Source organism: Lactuca sativa, chromosome 1 (genome assembly GCF_002870075.4).
Source record: "Lactuca sativa cultivar Salinas chromosome 1, Lsat_Salinas_v11, whole genome shotgun sequence".
Taxonomy (NCBI): domain Eukaryota; kingdom Viridiplantae; phylum Streptophyta; class Magnoliopsida; order Asterales; family Asteraceae; genus Lactuca; species Lactuca sativa.
The window spans coordinates 99,725,927-99,744,548 of NC_056623.2; the positions used below are offsets into that span (position 1 = coordinate 99,725,927).

At 39.6% G+C, this 18,622-nt stretch overlaps 1 non-coding gene across 1 annotated transcript; it reads right to left on the reverse strand.

Moving 5' to 3' along the window:
* Window positions 1–8,917: 8,917 nt before the first annotated feature.
* LOC111899489 (small nucleolar RNA R71) lies at window positions 8,918–9,024 on the reverse strand. Its single transcript, XR_002852940.2, has one exon. It is a non-coding gene; the product is annotated as a small nucleolar RNA R71 (small nucleolar RNA).
* Window positions 9,025–18,622: the final 9,598 nt, after the last annotated feature.

Consider the following 18,622-nt stretch of genomic DNA (forward strand, 5'->3'; position numbering starts at 1 on the left):
GTACATCAGAAGTCAAGCTGACTTTGTGTGCATGAATCCCGAAGAAATCTTCTTGATAGCTCAATTTTTTCAGCTGAAGGCAGAAAAGTACCCGAAGATGAAAATTGGCTTTCGAAAGGGCCTGTGAATTCTTTAAGGCTTTGGTATGTGATTTTAGAAAAATCGATGCTGAAATACATCCTCCCCTTGCTAACAAATTTGATTTTCCTCCCTTCGAGCATGTGTCATCCATCACTAAATGTTTTCAAGAAATGACCCTTGGTGCTACAAGCTACCCTGATCTAGGGATCGTGTACAAAAATAATCAAGATGGTCGAAAATACTTCATTTCGGTAACCGTAATCCACCGCCTAACAAATAAGCAATTGGATGTCACTCTGGCTTCAGTGCAAAGATCAAAGCACATAACTGATGAAATCAAGTTCGAGATTACAAGAAGGATCCAGTGGCTTTTCAAAGTTAGAAAATTTTCATGGATCATCATCAAGTTCCTTAAAATAAATAAGTGAAGAAAATAGATGAGATGTCACTTTGGGGGAAATTGTTGAAAAAAAAAGTGACCCTCTTCAGCTAAAAGGAACCGCAGACTTTTGCATTGATGATACCGTAGCGAGATACTACCAGAGACTATTTTTGTTCTTTATGACCCGCAGAGTTGAAGATGTACCGCAAAGTGGATTTATGCATGAAGATAGTTTAAGTTACTTTACTGACACCGCTTGTATTCCGTGTAATATCCGGTGAACCATTCATGGTCACCGTAGTCAGTCACTTTTAGATTATTTTACTCTTTGATGTAACTTTTGGGACTCTATAAATAGAGCTTCCCACTTCATGTAATCCTTACCAATTTATCAATTATCAACAATCAATCGATCATTGAATGTTTATCAATATCTGATTATTCATCTCTATATCTTAAGTTATCTTAACTAATATGTAACGCCCGCAGATCCGGGATAGTCAATTTAGAGGCAATAAGTGTCGAAAACGACTTTTCGGCAAAAGATTATTTACAATAAATAGTCTTAACCAAGTTTTAGAATATGTCACAAGATTTCCGTACATATAAAGAATGCCGAAATCCGAGTTATAACGAAGAAGTTATGGCCCGTCGAAGTTTCGCGATGGAACCGGCACGACACCGGGAAGCGTAAATTGTGAATTTACGATAGAGCGAGATTTAGCCTTAGAAATATAAACTGAAGTCTTAGAATATGTCAAACTAAGAACGTCGATAAAAAGAACGCCCAAATCTGACTTCGTATGAGGAAGTTATGATTTTTCGAAGTTTCGGATTAGCAGTGTACAACCCGAAATTCGAATAACAGACCGAGCGGTTTTAGCCAACACGACCTAAACGAGAATCGAAGATCTCACTAAGAGTAGCATAACGGATGTCGGATGAAGAAGTTATGAGGATTTAACAGACCAATCTTGTCCCAGCCTGTTAATAATATAAAATTTAAAATCGAATCAAAATTAGCTGACGGAGTCTAAATGAAAGCTGTAGAGTATGTTCCCACCTTCGCGTGGATATAAAGAACATCGAAAACGGAGCTCGTACGCGAAAGTTACGAATTTTTAAAGTTTGCACTTGAATTTGCGAAGCTGATTGCGAAGTTGCTGACGTGGCCAAATCTCAGCCGTCGCTTGCTGAGCACGGTCTCGCTTCGGATGATGACACGTAGCCTCGCATTACGCCCCACGTCCGAGATTAGTACGCCCAACGTACCTTCGCTTCCTATTCAACCGGTGTGCGAGACAACTGGAACCGAGGTGGCATGCTTATCCGAAGTTACGCCTCGTGTAGCCAAGGATTACGCCCAGCGTAGTCTGAGGCCTCGCAGGGTATAAAAAGGGGCGAGGGTCTCCGCATTTTCACACCATTTCTCATTCTCTCTCTAGTTTCTTTCTCTCTCTAAGGGTTTTAACCCTCCCCTAAGCCTAGGTGATCCCCTAGCACTCTAAGGAAGCCCCGAGGCCCCCGAAGTCCAGAGAAAAAGGGTCTTTCGGTTTCAGAAACGCTGCTCCGAGCAAAGCCCAATTTTCTTTAAAATCCGCTGTAAGTCAGCTACACTTACGCAATTTTAATATAGCTTCCAAATAATTATAGTAATGTTATTAGGTCCTTAAAATAATTATTTGGGCTATTATTATGAGTTATATTGAGTGTTATTTAACGCTTATATAATAATAATAATAGTCAGACTATTAATTTGTCACGGTTATCGTTAGACTAAACCCTAGTGGTATTGATACTAGGTTTTATCGAAGGAAATTGTTTTGAGAGTATCGAAGCGCTGTCCGAGTGCTGAGTCACCACCTTTCAGGTGAGTGCATAGTTACTTTCAGGTGAGTGCATAATTATTTTCAGCTTACACATAGATATGAAGTATTTTATATAAATTACGTGCTATGTGTGCATATTATCTGAATACTTGTTGTCTATGTTGGGTGAACGATTTTATACACGTTTTAAATGATTTAAACTGTATATGTATTTTATATCTACAAAAATGTTGGGGTAAGACATGGGTAGATGTAATAGATGAAATATGAGTTGGATGATGAGTTGAGAGGTGAAATAGACCGTGAGGTGAGGGTGAGAGGTGGACGATGTGAGAAGCCTTTTTCCCAAATGATGGCCCCGTCATTCAGCAGAGTATGGATGACAACCACGGACTATTCTAGACAGTCCAGTGGAACACTAGCAGGCTCGCAACCTGTAGGTGTTGTGAACGATGTATTCACCGGTGTACTCTAAAAACCCATTGATATGTATTGCGAGTGGACTCTCGAAAACGATACTGTCAATAAAACCCTAGCAGATGCGCCTAAAGGACTCTACCGATAGAAGCGCCTAATAGAGAACCTCATAACCCCGACAGATGCGCCTAAAGGACTATTTCGGCAGATGCGCCACATAGAGAATGTCACAAATTTTGGTAGTTGCGCCCTAGTGACAGAATTAGCAGATTGTGCTTGACAGATGTGTCATTTACAACAACGGAATTCGTACCTATTCCTTAGAATACTCCTTAGGAATAAATGAACGAGGAATAGCTGATTCTTAGGGTAGATCCTTATGAATAAAGAAGATAATGGGGATGGGTAGTTGGGTTGATTGTTTAATTGTTTAAACATAATAATTATATTATTGTGGGTTGAAAACCCTATGTACTCACCAAGTTTTCCAACCTGACCCACTCAGTTTATTTATATCACATGTGTCGATATGAAGTGACATTACACTAAGAGATTAAAGAGATATAGATCACTAGTGTAAATAAATGTAGGTTCCGTTTATGCTTATGTTCATGTATTGACAATGACATCCCAAACGTTTTAAAATGAATAAAATACGTTTCTTCAAAAATGTTTTGATAACGTATTTATCGTATTTTTCTGGGAACAAATTCCGCAACATTTTTATGAAAAGAAGTACTCTGATTTTTATAAAGCATAAACAAAATCGGTGTTTTCTAGCCATGAAAATGAGGATGTCACATAATACTTAACCGAGTCCCTCTTCACTTGTGTTGTTCATCTTATACTAACTTGTGTTTGCATGCAAACCTTCTTACGATTCAACTTTGTGTCTACTTTTTTACTGCTTATTGATATAAACTTGTTGCTATTTATTTTCTTACATTTCCTCAATCTAACTATTATTATTGTTGAGCTATCAAGATCCACTGAGAATAACTTTAATTTTGCAAATTATTATCTCGTGACTAACGTTTGTTCAAGCTTTTCTCTCAACAAATCAACAGCAATGAGTACAACAAACAACAACAAAAAAATCCCAGCAACAAATTGAGAATTTCAAAAACTGAAGCTATTAACTCAAAAAAGTGGACAACGATCGACACATATGTAAGCAATCAATTTGTCAAATTATGATAATCACATCACAGAGAAGAAAATGGGATTTCAAATAAATCAGCCGACTACCTATTTGAGTTCCAATCATACCAGTTTACGATCCCAATTTAAGCAAATCGTGTTCCAGAGTCAATAAATTCTCGATCCTAATTAAATATGATACAAAATCAGGATCGACACATTTCACGTTCCAGGTCGGGTATGCAGTTTGTCGATCCTAGTGACTATTGGAGAAACTATGCGATCAATTGAAGGGAACCTACGTCCTTGAAGGCTTGACATAGTACAAAGGAAGCAAAGGGAAGGGCATAAATGAGAAAGACACAGGACGGACTCCATCAACTCTATTTCAATTATGGATCGAGTAAGGATGTAGGTTAGTGATTGCTGACCGAGTCTTACATTTTTGAGATTTAGCAAACGAGTGGATCCGGTTTGAGTCAGACAAAATTGCTGACCGGACCCAGTCAGCTCACTATCAAACACAGCCTAAGTTTTATGCCATGATTGATTGTGAGGTCCAAAGAGTGGTAGTTCGAACCCCAAGTAGGGAAGAACTAGTTATCTATGGATAGGGCACCAAGGTGGGTTCAGGGTTTTGTTTGGAAACCAAGGATCGACAGTATACTCAACATGGGTGTGTCGGTTATTTGGCTTATGTGGTTGATACCCGGGTTAGAGATCAGACTTCAGTTTCAGAGGTTCCATTTGTCAAGGACTTTAATGATGTATTTCTGGAGGAGCCACCCGGCGTGCCTCCTGAGAGGCAGGTCAAGTTCAGGATTGACCTTCTTCTAGGTGTGGCCCCAATTGCCAAGGCGTGGTACCACTTGGCACAACCTGAGATGCAGGAGTTTTCATCTCAGCAGCAGGAGCTGATAGGCAATAGTTCATCTAACCGAGCAGTTTTCTGTGGGAGCCCCGATTTTGTTCGTCAAGAAGAAGGATGGTTCACACCGAATGTGCATTTATTATCGGGGGTTGAACAAGTTAACGGTGAAGAACCATTATCCTCTTCCACAGATTGATGATCTCTTTGATCAGTTACAGGGTGCGTCTTGGTTCTCCAAGATCGATCTGAGGTCTGTGTATCATTAGGTGAGAGTGAGAGAGGCAGATGTAGAGAAGACCACATTTCGGACTCGTTATGGGCATTACGAGTTCATGGTGATGCCATTTGGATTTTGGGCTCATCAATGCGCCTGATGTGTTTATGGATTTGTTGAATCGGGTATACAGGCTGATGCTCGACCGATCTATCATTATGTTTATTGATGATATCTTGGTGTTTCCAAGACCAGAGAGCAGCATGAGGAGCACCTTTGAGAGCTTTTGGGGGTTTTGAGGTGAGAACGGCTTTATGCCAAGTTCTCGAAGTGCGAGTTTTGGTTACGAGAGGTTCAATTCCTTGGGCACCTCGTTAACTAGGATGGGATCTTGGTCGACTCGGCCAAGATCGAGGTTGTGATGTTGTGGGAGGTTCTGAAATCTCCCTTATAGATCGGGAGTTTCTTGGGATTGGTAGGGTACTATCGGAGATTTATTCAGGACTTCTCCAAGATTGCAGTAACCCTCACTCGTCTGACAAGGAAGGGGTGGATTTTCTGATGGGGCCTTGAGCTGCAGTCAGCATTTGAGACTCTTCGGCAGAGGTTATGTGAGGCCCCGGTATTGACCCTCCCGGAGGGGGTCAAGGATTTTGTGGTATCCTGTGATGCATCCATCACCGGTTTGGGGGCGGTTCTCATGCATAAAGGACGAATGGTTACTAATGCTCCACGGCAGCTGAGGTCGTACGAGATGCGATATCCCACGCATGATCTGGAGTTGGGGGCGGTGGTTTCGCCCTCAAGATTTGGAGACATTATCTATATGGGGTATGTTATACGGTCTACACGGATCACACGAGTTTGAGACATCTTATTATAACATTCCAACCTTTTCAACAAATATAAACCTTTAAAAAACGACTCGTTTATTAATAAAAGTGTTTACAAACTATTATCCAAAACGTTAATTAAAATTAGAGTCTTCTAGGATCCAATCAGTTATAAACCAAGGATGTGTACAATCACGCCTTCGCCTTGCCACGATCCACTAAAGTACCTGAAACCATAAACCAAAACTGTAAGCATGAAGCTTAGTGAGTTCCCCCAAAATACCAATACAAAAAATAAATAACATATTCAAAATAAAAACATATATTAGGTCCGCAGCTAAAAGACTGGATTACCCCTGAGCCCACAGTATGAGTCTGGCTTGCCTATCGGGCCCACAACTCATATCTGGCTTGCTCCTGAGACCACATCATAAGTCTAGCTTGCCCTTGGTCCCACAACTCATGTATAGCTTGCTCCCTAGTCCAATCAGTCATCAGATTAGAATACAAATGCCTCGGAGCCCTTAGTATGAGTCTGAAATGCCTCAACCGACCCTCAACTCATATATGGAATGCTCCAATGCCCTTAAACCTGCAGTACGAGTCAGGCATACCATCCGGTCCTCAACTCGTATCTGGAATGCATCTGAGCCCTCCGTATGAGTCTAGCATGCCCCGCCTGACCCTTAGATCATATCTGGAATGCTCATGGGTTTGTTGGCTACAACACGAAGTAGTAGAACCTCAACCCAACAAAATATGTCTACAAATAACAACGTATTGATATGTGCATAATTAGTTCATATTAAGTATACATTTTTACTCATTTATTAGCTAAATTATCGCATATTATGGACAAAAGGTACTTAAAAGTGTTAAATTATGTTTTTCAGTCCTAAGATGAAGCTCGGAAGCGAAAGGAAGCGGGAGAAACAGTTAGAAGATCAAGAATGAAATCAAGAAGAAAAACACTAAAAATGGCATCTACTCGGCGAGTCAGATCGACTACTCGGTGAGTCCAATCGAAGAATCGAGAAGATAATGACTCGGGATCCCAGAGAGTTATCACAATACGGGGAATGTGAGAGGGACTCGACGAGTCGCCACTTGACTCGACGAGTCGATTCGTATATTTAAAGATAATTCCACAGATCGATTGGGGGGAGTTCTGGGACGATTCAGAAGTACTTTGCTACGATTGAGAAGCCAGAGAACCCTAGGAGACGACGAAAGGAGCTAGAATTCAATTCCAGAGAGTAATTGAGGCAAAATTTCATCATTCCACTTATTCTTTTGTTTATTCATCATGATTAAGCAACTTGACTTTGTTTGTTTGTTGTTATTTACTTTAATTATGAGCTAAAACCTTTAGACTTCTGTTTGGGGATACAAAGTTGACAATATAGTTTGATTGATTGGTAGGATTAATTCCAAGTTGGTGAATTTTTGTTATTTTAGCTTGCTAAAGAACCTTGTGTGTGAATAATAATTAATTTTCTGTTAATAGGAAGATAATTGATTAGCATGAACATCTATTGATTATTGACCTCATATGCTATGTGATCACTATGCTATATGTCTAGGATTAATGAATATGAAACTAGAATTAATAAGAAAATTAAGTAAATTCATGTGCAAGCTTGTAAGAGGACCATCAAACAAGGAGTTAATTAAAAGAATAAATTAGTTAACTATTGCAAGTCTAACTTAACCCAAATAATTAATCTAGTGAATATAATTAAATTAGACAATTGGCCACTGTTTAAGTTAGTTTATTTGCTAAGGATTAGGGTAGTGAACACGAATCTAATCACTTGAATCGGTAACCAACGAAAGAATTAATCCATTGCACCATTACCTTGAAATCAACCATAGAGTTAACCAAGTTGAACTAAACAGAAGTTCCCTTCCAATTATTGAAACTAGTTAAGTCGTTATTTTCTAGTCTTAAATTAGTAATAGTTAGTAAGTTTCTAGTCTTGTAAAACTAGAGAAAACCCCTACTTCTTAATTAACTTAGGTTAAATTAGTTTTTAGTTTAATTTGCCGTTCCCTGTGTTCGATACCCTGCTTATTTAGCTATACCACAATTGATAGGTTCACTGCCTTTTGTGTGTTATTTGATAATTAAAAGTAGGTTTAAAACTAAGTGAGATTACACACATCAAGTTTTTGGCGCCGTTGCCGGGGAACGGTTCTAAAATTAATATTAAATTCTAGTTTAATCGATCCTTTGTGTGGGATTTATCTTACACAAAGTTATTTACAAAGTAATTCAGTAAGTAGAATTAGTTTATAAAAAATTCGTTTTTTTCAGAATAACTAGAAATTTTCTTTTCTGTTTTTGCCTTGAACTCGCCGAGTGCACTCGTGCCGACTCGGCGAGTACATCGTTGTTTCAGTCTTTATTTTTTTATTCCGTTTTTGTTCTTTTTACGCGTTCTGTTTCTTTTTTTTTTGTTTGTTTACAGTTGTTTCATGACCCGAGGATCTGATACACCTCTGGTCCCTCCTTTGGAAGACCCGGAATCCGCACTAAGAAAAAGCAAAGGAAAAGCCGTTGGAGAAACCGCAACTTCAAAGAACTCACCACTCAAAAACTTAAAATCCATTTTCAGCAAAAAGAAGAGCAGCAAATCAGGAGCATCCAGTGCCTCGTTGACAGTGGAAAAACCAATTCAAGAAGATACCGAGTACGGGACCGAGGAAGAAGAAGAGCATACTTACGAGCACGAAACCGATTCCGAAGAAGAGTTAGCTATCACAATGGCTAACATTGATGAAGTCCCCATGGGGGAATGGAAGAAAAGGATGCGTGATGACACCGGGCCAAGACTTGTGCAACCCGCAATTCCCGCAACCGCTACTTTCGAAGTAAAAGGCCATATTCTTGCCCAACTCAAGGAGATTCCTTTCTACGGGAAGGATCACGAAGACGCTTACAAGCACTTAGACGAAGTGAATGATGTGGCCGATTACTTCAACGTCCCGAATGTTCCACGCGAGACCCAGCTTCTTCGCATGCTTCCTGTCACATTTAAAGGAGCTGCAAAAGATTGGTTAAAGTCACTTCCTCCCGGATCGGTCACCACATGGGCCAAGATGAAAGAAGAATTCATAGACCATTTCTGCCCGCCCTCCAAGATAGCCAAGCTTAAGAAAGCCATTGCCAACTTCGAGCAACAACCCGGCGAATCTCTTTATGAAGCTTGGGAAAGATACAAGAGCTTACTTAGAAATTGCCCACATCATGACCTTAATAGCCAACAAGAAGTCTCTATCTTTTATGATGGAGTTAATGTCACCACAAGGCAATTGCTTGATTCTCAAGGCCCGCTCACAAAGAAGGCACCCCCGGTAATTAAAGAATTAATTGAAGAATTCTCTAAGCACTCTAGAGAATACCACAATCCGAGAAACGAAGTAAGTCGGGGAGTAGTAAACGCAGCAAATGATAGCATGGTGGCGGTGATAGCTAAGCTTGATAGTCTAGATCGAAGAATGACTAAAATGGATCAAACAATCCATGCTATTAGAGTAGGATGCGAAAATTATAGAGGGCCCCATCTCACAAAGGATTGTGATTTGGATGAAAATGGAAATAAGAAAGCTCAAGTTTTCTATTCGAGTGGTGATCGATATGATGATAATTGGCGGAAACCTAAGAAGGATTGGCTACCATACGAGGAGTATAAGAAGGAAAAGGAGGAGAAATACAAGCAGAAGGAGAGGGGACTATACCAAAAAGAAGAACCGGTAGAAAAGAAAGCCGATTTAGAAGAGCTATTCACTAGATTCATAGCCGTGTCCGAAAAAAGACACAGTGATCACGATGCTGCCATACACGAGACCAGAAACATGCTTAGGAATCAGCAAGCATCAATTCTCAACATTGAGAAACAGCTGGGGCAGCTTGCGCATCAAGTGAATGATAGAAGACTGGGTCAACTTCCGAGTAACACCGAACCCAATCCAAGAATGGAGAATGTAAGTGTAATAACCTCCAGCAGTGAAGAAACATTCACAGAAGCACTGAAAATCTCCAAGAAGAAGGCAGAAAAGGAAGAAGAATCAGACCCAACAAAACCCGATCAGACTCGCCGAGTCACTCTCATGGACTCGACGAGTCCATGCGGGAATGATAAAACTGCCAATTCTCTAAATCCATATAATCCTCCTCTGCCATATCCAATCAAAGCCATGCCTGCAGAAAAAGTAATAGCATACAGAATCTTCATGGAGCATGTTAAAGCGTTACAAGTCAATATGCCATTTGTGGAAACAATGCTCCAAACACCTAAATACTTCAACTTGCTTAAAAGCCTTTTTGCTGCTAGGAAGGATTTGGCTGAAGTCGCGGAAATATTGATGAATGAGCTGCCTGAAAAGAAGAGTGATCCGGGAAATATGGTGATTCCGTGCCAATTTGGTAATGAAGTTTTTACCCGAGCATTAGCTGATTCGGGTGCAAGCATTAATTTGATGCCCTATTCATTCTTTAAGAAGCTGAATTTACCAGCACCAAGGCCGGTAAATATGAGGATCCATTTGGCGGACAAAACAATAATTCATCCACAAGGAGTTTGTGAGGATCTCCTTATCAAAGTGGACAAGTTTATTTTTCCAGTAGACTTCGTGGTGGTGGATATGGAAGAAGACCCCGAAATACCAATTATTTTGGGAAGATCATTCTTAAACACCGCGTGTGCTCTAATTGATATATGTGAGTCTACATTGACATTGAGAGTGGGTGATGAGTCAGTGATGTTTAAAGCTATTCCAGAAGCCAAGCAAGAAGAAGAAAAGAGAGAAGAAATCTCATTTATCCAATTGGATGATGAGATATTACAAAAAGAGCTTGAAATTTTGCTAAAAGAAGATCCAAGCAAGTTTTTGCTACACTCTGAAGAAGGTGGAGATGCTAGCAAAGACTTGGAGGAGTTAGAAAAGCTACTGGAAGGAGCTAACTCAGAAAACACTCCAGAATTGATGGAACCCGATCAGACTCGCTGAGTCACCTTGATGGACTCGACGAGTCCAGTCGAATTTGATAAAAACTTGGCCAATGTTGATCTGTTTGTTGATAGTTCTTCACATACCCTGGATTTAGTTACTATTTATGATTCTTTGGAAGAACAAACAGCAGAAGAAGGAAAAGGAATGGAAGTCCAAGACGCCGAGGTGGCATGCCTTGATACAATTCCATTCGGAGAAGGGTTGAACACAGAAAAGGATGAAGACATAAAGGGAAGAAGGGTGGAAGCTGATCGACCATTCACTACTAAACCTAAAGCACGAACCATTACAAAATATGAAGTGATTAAATTTAAAGAGAAGGAGGTACAAGAGAAGGTAAAGAAGAATGGGCTAAAAAAGAAAAAGAGAAAAAGAGAAGCCCAAGCAGCTGAGGAGGATGCTGTGAAAAAGAAAAGAGATGAATTGAAAAGGGCTTACAAGAAAAAGATTCACGCTTACAAGACCAAGTATAAACCACAAAAAGTTAGGCATGCATTCCCGATGCTCGAAGATGATGAAACGTAGACGGGAAAGAGTCTAGCTAATGACTCCTTAAAAAGAAGCGCTTGGCGGGAGGCAACCCGTTATATAGAGTTTTCTTTCTTTTACTTTTTACTTTTTTTAATTTTTCCTTCGTTTTTAAAAATGTTAATTCTCCAATTCACCGGACATGTCTGCTTGAGAGTGTGCATGGACTAAGTGTGGGGTGAAATGATTTTAAATAAATAACAAAATTTTGAAAATTATGAATTTTTGCAAGAGACTCGCCGAGTCTGCCCACGACTCGACGAGTATATATGGATTTTAGAAAAAGTTTGACTTCGCGACCAGACTCGCCGAGTCGGACTCCGACTCGACGAGTCGGTATTATTTACAGAAAAAAAAATTCAAAATTACTTTTACATCCGGTAACTAGGGTTTTAACCCTAAGAATCAGTTTATTCTCACACATACTCGCCGGGTGCCCCTCTCTAACTTCCTCTCAAGCATTCATATTTTGTTCTTCAAGTTTTCTTCAAATTTCTCAAGTTCAAACTCAAAAGGTAACAAATTTCTTCTTGTTTTCAGTTAAGAACGTGATTATAAGGCCATCTATGGTAGCAATTGCATGAAAAACCCGTTTTTGAAAAGTAATGAATTTCTAGGGTTTTGATTTTTCATGATTTTTGTTGTTTTGAACGTTTATGTTGGCCTTAATACCTTAATAGTAAGTGCATAGACAAAACCCTTGACAAAATTTCCAGGTTTCATGGCCTAATTTGCATCGACCCGTCGACTGACTCGTGCAGTTTGCGCGACTCGCCGAGTCGTACCTGGACTCGACGAGTCGAGTCGGGGAACATATGCAAGACGTTTTTAATGATATTCTGTGTTTTCTGGGTTTTGTGTATTTGTTTTGCAGAAATCATGTTCAGAAGGGGGCAAAGTTCCAGTGGCAACCAAGGGGATTTTCCGTGGCTAAACTTCCCACAAATCGAGTCCGCCTCGACATTACGGAAATGGAAGAAGAAGCTGGCTGATATCAAGAAGAAAGAGGTCTATGTGCCCAACCGGATAGATTGGGATTGGCTACAGAATGTTCGTTATGAGGAGGAGTTAGCTCCTTATCTTGTGAAGGAGTTTCATCATGAAGGCGAAACAATGGTTTGTGACGGGTGGAGCCGGGTCTTCCGTATTCAAGAGCCGGTTTATTTGGAGCTTTGTTTGGAGTTTTTCTCCACAGTATCTTTCACCGGGGGAGTGGATGCTTATCACCCAACAAGCTTCAGTTTCTGTCTTGGGGGAGAATTTCATCAATGCTCAGTGGTGGATCTTGCATGCCGATTAGGGGTTTATGACCATCCCTTGGTCTCAACACCCATCTTTTGGGCCTTTTTGGCACAAGCACATATGGTATTTCCCGAAGGAGTTACAAGTGCGGGCTGGTGGAATACCATTGGTAATAAAGTTTATATTCCAAATTCGGCGCAAGAAGGGAGCATTCGACCCCCAACACATCGCCTCATTCATCGTCTAATTTCATCCACCATCAACCAACGAAAGGATGATGACAAGGTTTCCAACCTTGATGTCTCTTTCCTATGGAGCATCATTACACCCGACGTTTTTTGCAACATTACTTGGTGTCTTGCTTCATATCTTTCGGAGGGTGCGGTCAAGGATCGCAAGACTTCAAGAATAAATGGTGGGATGTTTGTCACCCGGTTGGCCAACTCATTCGGGTTGATGAACCGCGGTGCGTGGAACTTCATGACGATGATCCCTACACCTCCTTTCAACCCAATTCTTTTCCGGAGAGCGAGGATTATTGAAGATTATGGTGGTGGTCATTATGCCATCCCGAATGATGATCCGGTTGTTGGTCCCGAAGCACCGAGGAGGAGGGTTCGTTCAAGGAGAGAGCGGGATATCGAGGAGGAGCCGCCGGTGATTCCGGTTGAGAATGAAGATGTACCAATGGATTGGTACAGTGTGGAGATGAGGCGACTACAGGATCAAATGGCGAGGGGCTTGAATTTTAGTAACCAATCTCATATCCGACTTTTTGAACACTTTAACATTCCACACATAGATGGTGGTAACTTTCCATACATTCCATCATGGGAAGAAGTGATAAGTGCAAGAAGAAGTGGTGTTGGAGGAAGTGGAGTAGGGCTTGATGATGATGAGAAGGAGGATTGATTTTTTTATGCATTTTTATTGAACAATTTCTTTAATTTTGTGTTTGTTTCTTTTATTTGGTTTGTTTGGTGTTTTTAAAACTTGCTTTTGATGTTTAATTAATGTTTGATGCTTTGACAATTTTTCAGAATTGAGTTAGGAGTGCTAGCATCAAAAAGGGTTTAGAGTTATAGAATCAAAGTGAGAAAGAGAGTCAAGAAAGGAGGAGCGTTAGAGTTAAAGTATTGAGTCCGGTCCTTAGAGATGTTGGCAAGGGAGTCTAGAAGTGAATAGAAAGTATAGAGAGTTTATTTGAAGCTGGATCAGATGCAGAATTATATTATTTTCATTCAGTGACCAACTCGTCGAGTGCACTAAACTGACTCGACGAGTCGCCCTTAATTCTCAACAATCTGAAGATTTCCCGAAGTAACTCGACGAGTCTGGTATATACTCGACGAGTCGTTTGGTTTCATGTCGAAGGGGCTGCTGATTTGATGCTGATTAGAGTACCACTTGACTATATATTCTTTCCATATTTATTCTTGAAGATCTTACACTGTTATCCGTGTATTTGGAGTGACCCACACGAGACGAGACACCCAAGGCATGGATACCATGTCTAAAGTCAATTGAAGTTGGAGCTGAAAAGGAAGTGATCAACCTATCCACTGCTATCCCAGGGGAGTTTGTTCCAACTCCCTCTTTAGTTTTTATGTTTTTGTCATACATAATATGCAATGAGGGCATTGCATAAAATAAGTGTGGGGTAGGGAGTTGGTTACATATTAGAAAATTTAGAGTCTTAATTTAGGCTAATTTTAAAATTTTGCATACCAAAAGTATTACTTAGGATCTAAATTAGAAAATTTTGGTAAAAGTAAAATTAGGACTCCATGTTAGAGTTGTGTTGATGATTGCATGAAAACCCAAATGTTTAGTTGAGCCTATATACGTTCTAGTGCATTTGTGGCTTCCTTATTCTAGTGAAATCATGGGACAAAAACACGACCTCGCTTAGTTCGAGGGATGCAATATGTTTAGCAGCCTAAACCTGAAATGTATCCAGGAAAATTATTATCATTAGCCAATAAAGGTTGAGGTTGAGCGCCCCTGCTTAAGCATGTAGGGATTTGAGTGAAAAAAAAGTGAGGTACATGTAAAAAAAAAAAGAGAATTACAAGAGAAATTGTATGAATTTTGGAGCAATTAAAGTGAAGATCAAAAGATCAAAATTCCAAGAATTCCAAAAAATCGAAGATACCCGAAAATCAAACAATAAAGGTGGTGAATTCAAAGAGATCAAAGCAAATATCAAAGAAGAGATGAATTCAAAAGAGCTCCATAGTGGTATCAAAAACTTGTAATTTTAGATTATGTATGCTCGGGTTGCTCAATTAAAAACACCTTGAGGGTAAGAGGTTTTCTGCGGATGGATTCGGAGGGTTGCATAAAATGAGCATAGTTCGGGATGAGTGGGCAAATGTTTATGAGGATTGTGAGTATTTATAGTATGGGAGGTCTTTAGGAAAAATTTTAGACACAAATGCATGCGTTGCGGTCTTGGCATACTGGCTGGGTTAGATTGGAGTTGTTATATATGATTCTAATATGTTTAAATTCAGTTTTGCTTAGGGGCAAGCAAAAGACAAGTGTGGGGTATTTTGATATGTGCATAATTAGTTCATATTAAGTATACATTTTTACTCATTTATTAGCTAAATTATCGCATATTATGGACAAAAGGTACTTAAAAGTGTTAAATTATGTTTTTCAGTCCTAAGATGAAGCTCGGAAGCGAAAGGAAGCGGGAGAAACAGTTAGAAGATCGAGAATGAAATCAAGAAGAAAAACACTAAAAATGGCATCTACTCGGCGAGTCAGATCGACTACTCGGTGAGTCCAATCGAAGAATCGAGAAGATAATGACTCGGGATCCCAGAGAGTTATCACAATACGGGGAATGTGAGAGGGACTCGACGAGTCGCCACTTGACTCGACGAGTCGATTCGTATATTTAAAGATAATTCCACAGATCGATTGGGGGGGGAGTTCTGGGACGATTCAGAAGTACTTTGCTACGATTGAGAAGCCAGAGAAACCCTAGGAGACGACGAAAGGAGCTAGAATTCAATTCCGTAGAGTAATTGAGGCAAAATTTCATCATTCCACTTATTCTTTTGTTTATTCATCATGATTAAGCAACTTGACTTTGTTTGTTTGCTGTTATTTACTTTAATTATGAGCTAAAACCTTTAGACTTCTGTTTGGGGATACAAAGTTGACAATATGGTTTGATTGATTGGTAGGATTAATTCCAAGTTGGTGAATTTTTGTTATTTTAGCTTGATAAAGAACCTTGTGTGTGAATAATAATTAATTTTCTGTTAATAGGAAGATAATTGATTAGCATGAACATCTATTGATTATTGACCTCATATGCTATGTGATCACTATGCTATATGTCTAGGATTAATGAATATGAAACTAGAATTAATAAGAAAATTGAGTAAATTCATGTGCAAGCTTGTAAGATGACCATCAAACAAGGAGTTAATTAAAAGAATAAATTAGTTAACTATTGCAAGTCTAACTTAACCCAAATAATTAATCTAGTGAATATAATTAAATTAGACAATTGGTCACTGTTTAAGTTAGTTTATTTGCTAAGGATTAGGGTAGTGAACACGAATCTAATCACTTGAATCGGTAACCAACGAAAGAATTAATCCATTGCACCATTACCTTGAAATCAACCATAGAGTTAACCAAGTTGAACTAAACAGAAGTTCCCTTCCAATTATTGAATCGAGTTAAGTCGTTATTTTCTAGTCTTAAATTAGTAATAGTTAGTAAGTTTCTAGTCTTGTAAAACTAGAGAAAACCCCTACTTCTTAATTAACTTAGATTAAATTAGTTTTTAGTTTAATTTGCCGTTCTCTGTGTTCGATACCCTGCTTATTTAGCTATACCACAATTGATAGGTTCATTGCCTTTTGTGTGTTATTTGATAATTAAAAGTAGGTTTAAAACTAAGTGAGTTTACACACATCAGTATACAGATAACCACACATACATAATCATAGGTAGTCCTACCGATCTACCAGACTAGCATATCAATAACTAGCATAATCATGCATATCTATTCCATATTCAGCATATCAGTAAATATCAGGTTCTCAAACCAATAGGCCGACCTTGGTGCCTTCGTCCCGTAAGTATAGTGAGGAAAACTCACCTCGCACTTTCGAATCTCACGGAAAGAATCACTGGCGGCTGGCTTGCAAGAATCCCCGTGCTATCAATCACAAGATAAACATCCATCAATAATCGGATCTGACCCACACTAAGTGTCAAAACTATGGTAAAAGACCTTTTTACTCTCTTCATAACTTGGCCCCAAAGCCAAGGCCCAAATCCACAATCCAAAAGGCCCAAACATGGGCCAAAATATCCCAAGGTTAACCCTGTTTAACTTCTGGTCAAAGTCAAAGTCAACAACCCATGTTGACCAAACACGTCGTGTTGCCCCTTGGACACGTTGTGTTCTTCAATCATCCAGATAATTGGGAAAACCCCATTCAACACGCCATGTTGGCTTGCCAACACGCCGTGTTTTCCCGAGATTCAACAGCTTAATACAATAAGTTGTGTTCTCCGATACTAAAAGCTCCAAAGCTCAAATCTAGCCTCTCATGTGGTCCATAAGGATAAAGTTTCCAACTTTCTCCATTGGGACTATCCAAAAAGGTTCAAGACTCAATCCATAAGCTTAATAGTGCAAGAGCTTGACCAATAAGCACTTAATCCATAAAGACATAACCAAAAAACATAGATCTGACTTCCTTGAGCTGGAAAACCACATAAAGTTGCCAACTTTACGTTTATGCATGTCTACATGAAGCTCTTAAGCTTAAAAGGACTTAATAATTGACTTAATGCATGCATAACACCAAAACTCTCATAAAGCTTGCACCTTTATGCTCAAGGATACCAAAAAAAACTCAGATCGTCTAAAAGAACAAGCCCTTAAACGACCTAACTCATCCATTAACCCAAAAGGGACAAAAAGCACAACAAACTAACTATGAAGAGATCTAAACATATACAAGACAAGATGCAAACTTGATACCTCATAAAGCTTCCCCACATGATGATGATTCTGGATCCAAATCCTTTTCCCTAAGCAAAGCAAATTCAAGATCTCATCTTCCTTCATAAAGACCAAAAATGAGCACCAAGAACTTCTTACTAGCTCAAGAACACCACCAAGAGACTTAAAGATCGATTTTAAGGTTTTAGTGACAATGAAGGCTAGCAAAGATGCCATCAATAAGGACTTAAGGCCTTTATATAGGGTACAACACCCTAAAATTAGGTTTTTCTCCACCAGCCGCCAACACGCGGTGTTGCTCCATAAACAAGCCATGTTGACCTTAAAGAAAGTCGTGCTTCTTCAATCTAGACACGTCGTGTTGGTTCCTCCAACAGGCCGTGTCTAACCCTAGGAAGAGGATTTATTTCCATAATATTCCTCAAGATTCCGGGTGTTACAACTCTCCCCCACTTAAATTAGATTTCGTCCTCAAAATTATTCCTTATAATCTCCCTTACCGAACTGACGATCCTGACTAAACTCCCTGAACCCCAAAAATAACTAGGGAAGTCACCCCGCTTTGATGACCACCCACCCTTATTGATGTCGAATCTAGAAAAGAAGATACCCAACTGCTATACATGAAACTGAAAACCCTAAGCAATGTCGGACTCCATGACAGATAGCACCAAACAAAACTGTCCCCACAAGGACTCAACTTCACAACCCGAATCGAACAACCTATATAGCCTGAACGAATTTACGGATACCCGAGAACATAAATCCCCGATCACCTACCAGGTCCCTAATAAAAGACAACCATCACTACTTAACTCAAAATTAGGAATTCAATACATTATCTAGAAAGAACCCAATCGTATAGACCACGAATCTTCCACTACTCCAGAGTCCATAAGATGCACCAAAATCCTTTAATTAACCCATGACTCCCTGACGCGCCACTCCAACCACTGCTCTTACGAGCAAAGATGAGAATTCCAGGAATCTCACATTTTCCTCCAATCCTTAACAATTCATATGTACCCCCATTAAGCAAAACACCTGATACATTAACGAAGAAC